This window comes from Mobula birostris, chromosome 9 (assembly GCF_030028105.1).
Source record: "Mobula birostris isolate sMobBir1 chromosome 9, sMobBir1.hap1, whole genome shotgun sequence".
Lineage (NCBI taxonomy): Eukaryota > Metazoa > Chordata > Chondrichthyes > Myliobatiformes > Myliobatidae > Mobula > Mobula birostris.
In genome coordinates, this window is record NC_092378.1 from 9,622,881 (window position 1) to 9,632,784 (window position 9,904).

Below are 9,904 nucleotides of genomic sequence, written 5' to 3' on the forward strand. Positions count from 1 at the left end.
AGAAATTCCTTCTCATCTCCTTTCTAAAAAGTTACTCCTCTATTCTGAGGCTGTGTCTTCTGGTTTTAGACTCACTTACCACAGGAGACATCTTCTCCACATCCACTCTATCAAGGCCTTTCACCATTTGATATGTTTTAAAGAGATCACCCTTCATTCTTCTCATTTCCAGCAAATGCAGGTCCAGAGTCATCAAACATTCTTCATCTGACAAGCCATTCAATCCTGGAATAATTTTCTTAAACTTCCTTTGAACCCTTTCCGGTTTCAGCACATCCTGTCTAAGAAAAAGGGCCCAAAACTGTTACAATAGTCCAAGTGAGGCCTCTCCAGTGCTTTATAAAATCTCAACATTACTTCTTCGCTTTTATATTCTAGTCCTCTTGAAATGAATGCTAACATTGCATTTGCCTTCCTCATCACAGATTCGACTTGCCAATTAATCTTTAGGGAATCCTGCACAAGTATTCCCAAGTCCCTTTGCACCTCAGTTTTGTTTTTGTATTTTCTCTCCATTTAGAAGTTTGTCATCTCTTTCACTTTTTCTACCAAAGTACATGACTATACATTTCCCAACACTGTATTCCACCCGACATTTCTTTGCTCATTCTCCTAATCTGTCTAAGTCCTTCTGCACTCTCTATACTTCCTTAAAACTACTTGCCCCCCCCCCCCACCTTCACATTGTCTGTAAACTTTGCAACAAAGCCATCAATTCCGTCATCCAAATCATAACATAACGGATAGCGGACAGCGAGAAAGATCATCTGCGTTTGCAGCAGGATCTTGATCATCGAGAAAAATGGGCTGAAAATATCATAAGGAATTTAATGCAGAATCAAGTGCAACATGTGGCACTTTGGGAGGAACGACCAGGATAAGACTCATATATGAACAGTAGAGCACTGAGGAGTGCAGTAGGACAGAGGGATCCGGGAATACATATCCCTTATTCCTTGAAATAGGCATCACAGGTAGATAGGGTCATAAAGTGAGCTTTTGGCACATTGGCTTTCATAAATCTCATCAAGGAGGACAGGAATCGTGATGTTATGTTGAAATTGTATAAGACATTAGTGAGACCAAATTTGGAAAACTGTGTGCAGTTTTGGTCACCTATCTACATGAAAGATAACAATAAGATTGAAAGAGTACAGAGGAAATTTACAAGGATGTTGCTGGGACTTGAGGACCTGGGTTATAGGGAAAGGTTGAATAAATTAGACTTTATTTTCAGGAGCTTAAGAGATTGAGAGGAGATTTGATAGAGGTATACAAAATTAGCAGGTGTAGTTAGGGTAAAGGCAAGCAAATCTTTTCCACTGAAGTTGAGTGAGACTAGGGCAAGGAGTCATAGGTTAAAGGTGAAAGGTGGAATTTTTAATGGGAACTGAGGGGAAAGTTCTTCCCTTAGACTGAGGGTGGTGTGAATGTGAAACAAGCTGCCAGCAGAAGTGAAAGATGTGGGTTTGATTGCAACATTTAAGACAGGTGGACTAGAAAGGCCCAAAAGGGCCTGTTTCTCTGCTCTAGTGCTCCCTGAGTCTATAGGTGTTATATGTTTCCACTGTCTAAGATAGACTGGCAGATGATACTTAAAGGATTGACGGTGGATATGCAATGGCAAGCATTTAAAGATGGCATGGATGAACTACAACAATTGTTCATCCCAGTTTGGCAAAAGAATAAAGTAGTGCACCCGTGGCTGACAAGGGAAATTAGGGATAGTATCAATTCCAAAGAAGAAGCATACAAATTAGCCAGAAAAAGCGGCACACCTGAGGACTGGGAGAAATTCAGAGTCCAGCAGAGGAGGACAAAGGGCTTAATTAGGAAAGGGAAAAAAGGTTATGAGAGAAAATTGGCAGGGAACATAAAAACTGACTGTAAAAGTTTTTATAGATAAGTGAAAAGAAAAAGATTGGTTAAGACAAATGTAGATCCCTTACAGTCAGAAACAGGTGAATTGATCATGGGGAACAGGGTCATGGCAGACCAATTGAATAACTGCTTTAGTTCTGTCTTCACTAAGGAGGACATAAATAATCTTCCGGAAATAATAGGGGACCAAGAGTCAGTGAGATGGAGGAACGAAGGGAAATACATGTTAGTAGGAAATGGTGTTAGGTAAATTGAAGGGATTAAAGGCAGATAAATCCCCAGGGCCAGATGGTCTGCCTCCCAGAGTGCTTAAGGAAGTAGCCTAGGAAATAGTGGATGCATTAGTGATATTTTTTCAAAACCCTTTAGATTCTGGACTAGTTCCTGAGGATTGGAGGGTGGCTAATCTAACCCTGCTTTTTAAAAAAAGGAGGGAGAGAGAAATTGGTGAAATCATCGGACAAAGTCAGCATAGATTTGTGAAAGGAAAATCATGTCTGACAGATCTCATAGAATTTTTTGAGGATGTAGCTAGTAGATTGGATAGGGGAGAACCAGTGGATGTGGTATATTTGGGTTTTCAAAAGGCTTTTGACAAAGTCCCACAGAGGAAATTGGTGTGCAAACTTAAAGCACACGGTATTGGGGGTATGGTATTGATGTGGATAGAGGATTAGTTGACAGCAAAGAGTGGGAATAAACGGGACCTTTTCAGAATGGCAGGCAGTGACTAGTGGGGTACCGCAAGGCTCAGTGCTGGGACCCCAGTTGTTTACAATATGTATTAATGACTTAGACCAGGGAATTAAATACAGCATCTCCAAGTTTGCAGATGACACGAAGCTGGGCGGCAGTGTTAGCTGTGAGGAGGATGCTAAGAGGATGCAGAGTGACTTGGATAGGTTAGGTGAGTGGGCAAATTCATGGCAGATGCAACTTAATGTGGATAAGTGTGAGGTTATCCACTTTGGTGGCAAAAACAAGAAAACAGATTATTATCTGAATGGTGGCCGATTAGGAAAAGGGGAGGTGCAACGAGACCTGGGTGTCATTATACACCAGTCATTGAAAGTGGGCATGCAGGTACAGCAGGCGGTGAAAAAGGCGAATGGTATGCTGGCATTCATAGCAAGAGGATTCGAGTACAGGAGCAGGGAGTCATTACTGCAGTTGTACAAGGCCTTGGTGAGACCACACCTGGAGTATTGTGTGCAGTTTTGGTCCCCTAATCTGAGGAAAGACATCCTTGCCATAGAGGGAGTACAAAGAAGGTTCACCAGATTGATTCCTGGGATGGCAGGACTTTCATATGAAGAAAGACTGGATCAAGGGGGACAAGGGTGCTTTGGGGTTCTAACCTTTTCTGTTATTCATGCTTTGGGGTTTTATTCTGTTTCATGTATGTCTGTGAGGAGTAAGAATTTCACTTTGCATACTGTATACATTCTCGGATATGAAATTGAACCTTTGAATCATTGAATAAGGAACTACTCACCTAAAGACTATCAGAAGTTTAGTAAACGCTACAGTCATATTGATTGATACATAGGTAAAAATAGTCAATTTTAGTTGAAGTCTTCAGATACTGAATTCAACAATGGAAACTTCTTTCGGAAGTAGTTAAATATTTGAACTGCAATTGCTGTTTTCCTTATCAGCAGACCTCAGTTAGTGAGGATTGGTGACATCTCCTCACTGATCAACGCCTCAAGGCTGTGTATATAGATCCCTGCTCTGCTCCCTTTAAACACATGACTGTGAAGCTAAGCACAGCTCAAGTGCCATTATAAATTCCCCAGTGACACTACTGTTGGACAAATCACAGGTGGTGATGAGTCAGCATACAGGAGTGAGGTAAGTGTTTGAGTGGTGAGGCAATAACAACCTCTTGTTCAACATCAATAAAATAAAAGAACTGATTGTTGACTTCAGGAAAGGGAAGGAGGGTGAAGAGAAGCCAATCTACATTGGTGGAGAGTGTCAGCAGCCTTAACTTCATGGGCTTTAACATATCAAATGATCTTTTCTGGACCCAGCACATAATAAAATCACAAGTAAAGTGCTCGAGTGCTATTACTTTCAGAGAAGTTAAAGAAGATTGGCTTGTCATTAAATACTCTTTAGAAAAATTCTGCAGATTTGCTGTTGAAATGCCTAATACCAGAGGGCATGTATTGAAGGTGAGAGGTGGGTAGATTCAAGGGGGATATGAGAAGTAAGTTTTTTTTACTCAGTGAGTCGTGGATACCTGGAATGAGCTGCCTAGTATGTTGGTAGAGGCAAGTATATTAGAGGTTTTATAAGAGACGTTTAGGTAGGCACATGAATGTGAGGAAGATGGAGAGATATGGACATTGTGCAGGTAAGAGTGAATGAGTGTTTTTGATTTACTTTTTAGCGGGTTTGGCACAACACTGTGGGGTGAATGGTCTGTCCCTGCGCTGTCCTCTTCTAAGCATTAAGTTCTAAGTATCCTGACTAGTTGAATCATGATCTGGTATGGCAATTAGAGGTTAGCATAATGCTTTACAGTACCAGCGACATGATTTCATTTCCGGCTGCTGCCCGTAAGCGCATTGTACATTCTCCCCGTGACCGCGTGGGTTTCCTCCAGATGTTCCAGTTCCCTCCCACAGTCCAAAGACATACTGGCTTGTAGATTGATTGGTCATTGTAAACTTTCCCATGATTAGGCTAGGATTAAATTCGGGGATTGCTGGGTGGCGCGGCTCAAAGGCTGGAAGAACCTATTCCACGCAAAATCCCAATAGGTAAATAAATATATTTAAGTGTGCAGAAACATAAGCTGAAGAGAGTAAGTCTATCAAAACTTCAGCCCAATACAAAATTAGCACATCTCTCTCCATGATTGGTAGCATCTATGTGATGCACTGCTTCAAGAAGGCAACATCTAACATCAAAGATCCCCAGCCTCTGGGCCCAGCCATTTCTTCACGGCAGCTATTAGGCAGCAGGCACACAACATGAAGCACCACACCATGAAAATCAAGAAGTTCCCTTTTTGAACTAGCTTGCACAACACAAATCACTACCTCAAAATAGCAGCGCTATTCCCACTTGGTGCTGCAATGGGCTTTGCTCTAATTGTGTTCTTCCTTGTATAATTATTGTATACTTTGTATTTACATTTTCCTAGTAAATGTGTATTGGACGTTTTGTGCATATCATGCTGCTCTGTTGGAAATACAATGTTTTCTGAAAGATTACTAATAAATATATTGTCCTTTTTTTTAGTTTTAACGTTCTTTCTGCAAAAACAGTATTTACAGCTACACTCGTTTCTTCTCTATAGAATTAGTGTGGTCACTTGTCTCATGCACTTCTGAGATGATCCCCCCATTCCCCTGCTCGCTCACATCATATACAGATTCATTCACTTCTTGTACAGGAAAGAAAACAGATAACGCTATCCCCAGGAGATGGTAATAGCTTCATGTTGGGCGGGTTAAATAAAGCTGGACTGAATGAAGGTGATTTCCAAAATGTCAGTACTCCAGGTCAGGTAATTCCTAATTCAGCACAGGCATAGCTTGTGACTATTGTAAATTACTTATTTCCTGTTACACCACAGGCATTTAGGGCAGCAATAAAGGTTCTCCATCTCTGGCAGTGTCAGTGTTCAGGGCTTTCTTCATCATGTCAGTAGCTTCCTCTCTGTTTTCGTTACTTCAGTCATGCAAGTTCTGGGTGGAGACTCGGAAATACCATTGCACTCAGATGTAGAAGGATTCTTCATTGCTGTTTCCATAACAATTTTGTTTTACCGGTCAGGGTTTTTAGCCCTGAGCTGAACTCTTAAACCTAGAAGCCGGTAGACCACTCTTAGTCTGATCTCTACCCTTTGACCTGTTTGGCATGGGTGACCTAACCAAGACTCCAGCCAGCACACATAAAAGTTGCTGGCGAACGCAGCAGGCCAGGCAGCAACCTTTATGTGTGTTGCTCGAAATTCCAGCATCTGCAGATTTCCTCGTGTTAAGACTCCAGCCAGAATAGCTCTCCGGGTCATTGATGCACGTAAACTTCCAAACCATGACAAGGTTGTGGTTCTCTTGGAGGACGACTGTAAATATTCAATACATATTAGTTTGCATCCAAACAATAATAAATAAGTTCAGTGCACGATATACAAATATGCTCAAAGGTCTTTTAGAAACTCAAGTAACTTACAACAAAAGTTTCAACAAAAGTCAAGCCAAGTTTATTGTAACATTGGTGACATGATCTTGTAGAAAATGGAAATTATGTACAATATTCATTGGCAAGATAATTATTGTCCCACCTTATAATTATGTCCTTCCTTTCGTGCATGTCCTTTCAAGAATATCAGCAAGGATAAATCCCATAATAAATTAATTAACTTAAATGCTATTCTGCAACTGGACAAATTACCTGCAAAGGACATTGTAGCATTGTTGAACATCTAACAATAAGGTGGATTGTTACAGTAGAAGTCACTCTTGCTTGCATTAGTTGATATAATTTCAAAATTCCAACAAACTACCAATATGATAAGCAACACAAAAAAAAAATGCTTGGAGGAACTCAGCAGGCCAGGCAGCATCTATGGAAAAGAGTACAGTCGATCTTCCGGGCCGAGACCCTTCAGCAGGACTGGAGAAGGAAAAACTGAGCAGAAACACAAGGTGACAGGCAAAACTGGGAGGGGGAAAGTGAAGGAAGGAGCTGGGAAGTTGATTGGTGAAAGAGATACAGGGCTGGTGAAGGGCGAATCTAACAGGGGAGGACAGAAGTTCATGGAAGAAAGAAAAGGGGGGAGGATCACCAGATGAAGGTGATAGGCAGGTAAGGAGATAAGCTGAGAGAGGGAAAAGGGAAAGGGTAATAGAGAAGGGAGGGACCATTACTGGAAGTTCGAGAGATCAATGTTCATGCCATCAGGTTGGAGGCTACCCAGGCAGAATACAAGATGTTGCTTCTCCAACCTGACAGTAGAGAGCAGAGTTCCTCCCACATTTTGGGTGTGTTGCTTGGATTTCCAGCATCTGCAGACTTTTTTTTTGTTTGTGACCAATATGTCAATTCTTCATTAGGTGAAGGTTACAAAATATGTGAGAGTAATGCAATGCTTTTGTACTGCATCATTCAGAATGCAACAATAAAAAAATCACAAGGAAAAATAATGCATCAACTACAAATTCTAAAATAGGTTGAAGTATCGCTTGGGGTTCTTCATGTGTCCAATTCATTCTGCACTTAGGACACCAATACCATGATATTTCCCAAGAATTTCACACCAACAGATAGTTTATTTCTTCTGAAAGAAAGCTTCAATCTATTCATTTGACCTGCTCCATAGTGGCAGACACAGCCTGCCCCGCCATTAGGCACTTCTGCAAGGATCACTGCTGTAAGAAAGCGGTATCCATCATAAGGATACCCACCATCCAGGGTCTTGCTGTCTTCTCTCTGCTGTCATCAGGGAAGTGATAAAGGAGCCTTAGGTCCCACACCACCAGGTTCAGTTATGACCCTTCAACCATCGTGGATAACTTCACTTACCTCAACGCTAAACCGATTCCACAACTTATGAACTCGTGCTCTCAGTATTACTTATTTACTTGTTTTAATAATTAGCACAGTTTGTCTTCGATTGCACATTGGCTGTTTGTCAGTCTTTGGGTGTAGTTTTGCATTGATTCTATTGCATTTCTGTGTTCTACTGTGAATGCCTGCAAGAAAATGAATCTCAAGCTCATATACAGTGGCATATACAAACTTTGATAATGAATTTACTCTGAACTTTGAACATTTATTGGCCTGCTGTCCATTAGCCATTTTATGCACCACTATGGTTGTGTTGCCACTTCTGGGCATAGCCTTTAATTTTTATTTTGCAAATGTAAATCAATATCTTCAAATTTCTTAGCTTTAAAGGCCTAAGAAAAAGAATACAACATCCATTAACAAGTTAAAACTTAAAAATGGTGGAATAATGATCCTGATCCTGGCATGAAGGCTGGCACATTTTAACTTATGAATGAGATATTTTTCAACATTCAGCATGTAAGATCTTTTTCCTTCCCCTTGGATTGGATAAGACTTTACTAATTAGAATGAAGTGAGAATGATATTTGTGCAATTGATAATTCAATCAACTATTAAGAAAAGGATGTTATCTCATTATAGGTTGGCAAAATTGCCTGATGGAACTAAGTATGTTTTTTCTCTCTGCAGACTCAGACAACACCAGTAGTAGTCAGAAGGTTATTGATCCAAATTCCATTCCAGGACTGGAGGGCAAAATACAAGCTGACTTTTCAGTGAATTATAGAGGGATGCTCAATTTACTGAAAAGTCCCAATCTCTCTGATCATTAAATATTTTTCAGCATCTTTGAAAAAATGTTCTCAGTGTTCAGAATTCATTTTACCGTTCAAAGACCATTACATAGGATTAACATATCCTTTGCAGTTTCTAGGAATGTTGTTGTAGAGTCATAGTCACAGAGCATGGAGAAAGGTGCTTTGGCCCATCAAGGCAATACTATCCATAAAGCACCCATTTACGTTCCTCCAACACTGATCCAATTTTATCTTCCTCATGTTAATATCAGTTCTTCCCCAGAACCAAGCACTCACCTGGACACTAGAGTTAATTTACAACAATTTGAATTGATTTTATCATTTACATCCTTCATATCCATGAGGAGTAAAAATCTTTATGTTACGTCTCTGTCTAAATGAGCAATGTGCAATTTATAGTAATTTATAATAAATATTATGTACAACAGGATAGTCAATATAATATAGAAATACAGTTGTGTCAGCATGAATTAAGCTACCCCAGAGTCTGTAGGTCCTGGCTTTTATGCTGCGGTACCGTTTCCCGGATGGTAGCAGCTAGAACAGTTTTTGGTTGGGATGACTTGGGTCCCCAATGATCCTTCGGGCCCCTTTTATGCACCTGTCTCTGTAAATGTCCTGAACAGTGGGAAGTTCACATCTACAGATGCACTGGGCTGTCCACACCACTCTCTGCAGAGTCCTGCTATTGAGGGAAGTACAGTTCCCATTCTTTGGAAGTGGGAGGAAATGTGAGCAATTGAGGAAACCTTTACTGTGACAAAGAAAACATGCAAACTCTACACAGACATCACCGGAGGTCAGGATCAAACCTGGGTCACCGGAGTTAAGAGCCAGCTGTTGTATCGTCTGCATTACTGTGTTAAGATTATCACTTTATTACCTTTGTTTGTGAAAGGGGTGGTACTTCGAAAAGACACGATTCATTAAATTTAAAGAACTTTTAGGTTTACGTGTGCAAGGGAATGGAGTTTGTTCTTTTTTTCAATTCCAGGTTTAACTCAAATGATATTTACAGTAATAATTTCAAGGCTTTTTGCCCATGAATGCTCTGCCTCGGCACATCTTATTTGTTTTGGAATTGCTGATGATTTAATCTTCTCATTCCTTGAAGAAGTACATTTGGGAATCACAAACTCTTTCTTGAGTATGATTGTTAGTTAGTAATTTTACCCTCCCCCCCAATTCCCCGCTCTGACATTTTACTTCTTCTCATCCACCTATTAATTCTTCTTGGGTCCTCTCCTCCTTCCTTTTCTCCCATGGTCCACTCTCCATTCCTGTCAGATTCCTTTTTCTCCAGCCTTTACCTTTCCCACCCACCTGGCTTCATCTATCGCCTTCCAGCTAGCCTCCTAACCCCTCCACCCACCTTTTTATTCTGGTTTCTTCCCCTTTCCTCGTCAGTCCCGAAGAAGGGTCTCAGCCCGAAATTTTGACTGTTTATTCATCTCCATAGATGCTGCCTGACCTGCTGAGGTCCTCCAGCATGTTGTGTGTGTTGCGTTGTTAGCTGGATCCTTGTTGCAAAAGTATGATGAGTTGTATCCACCTTGCTGCAAATTTTATAAGAAACAACTCTGGAAGACAGTGCAGAATTCATGTAATTTATCTTACCGCAGCATTCCCACATCATGTTGGCACTAGGCTGGCTCCTGCAGTATGTAAAAGTTTAC

At 40.7% G+C, this 9,904-nt stretch overlaps 1 long non-coding RNA gene across 2 annotated transcripts in view; it reads left to right on the forward strand.

Moving 5' to 3' along the window:
• The window catches only part of LOC140203311 (uncharacterized), a 29,985-nt gene extending 21,752 nt beyond the window's left edge, over positions 1-8,233 (forward strand). For both annotated transcript variants that reach the window (XR_011887339.1, XR_011887338.1), the window contains one exon: positions 8,101-8,233. This is a non-coding gene — a long non-coding RNA (uncharacterized lncRNA). The remainder of the gene's footprint in view (positions 1-8,100) is intronic.
• Positions 8,234-9,904: the final 1,671 nt, after the last annotated feature.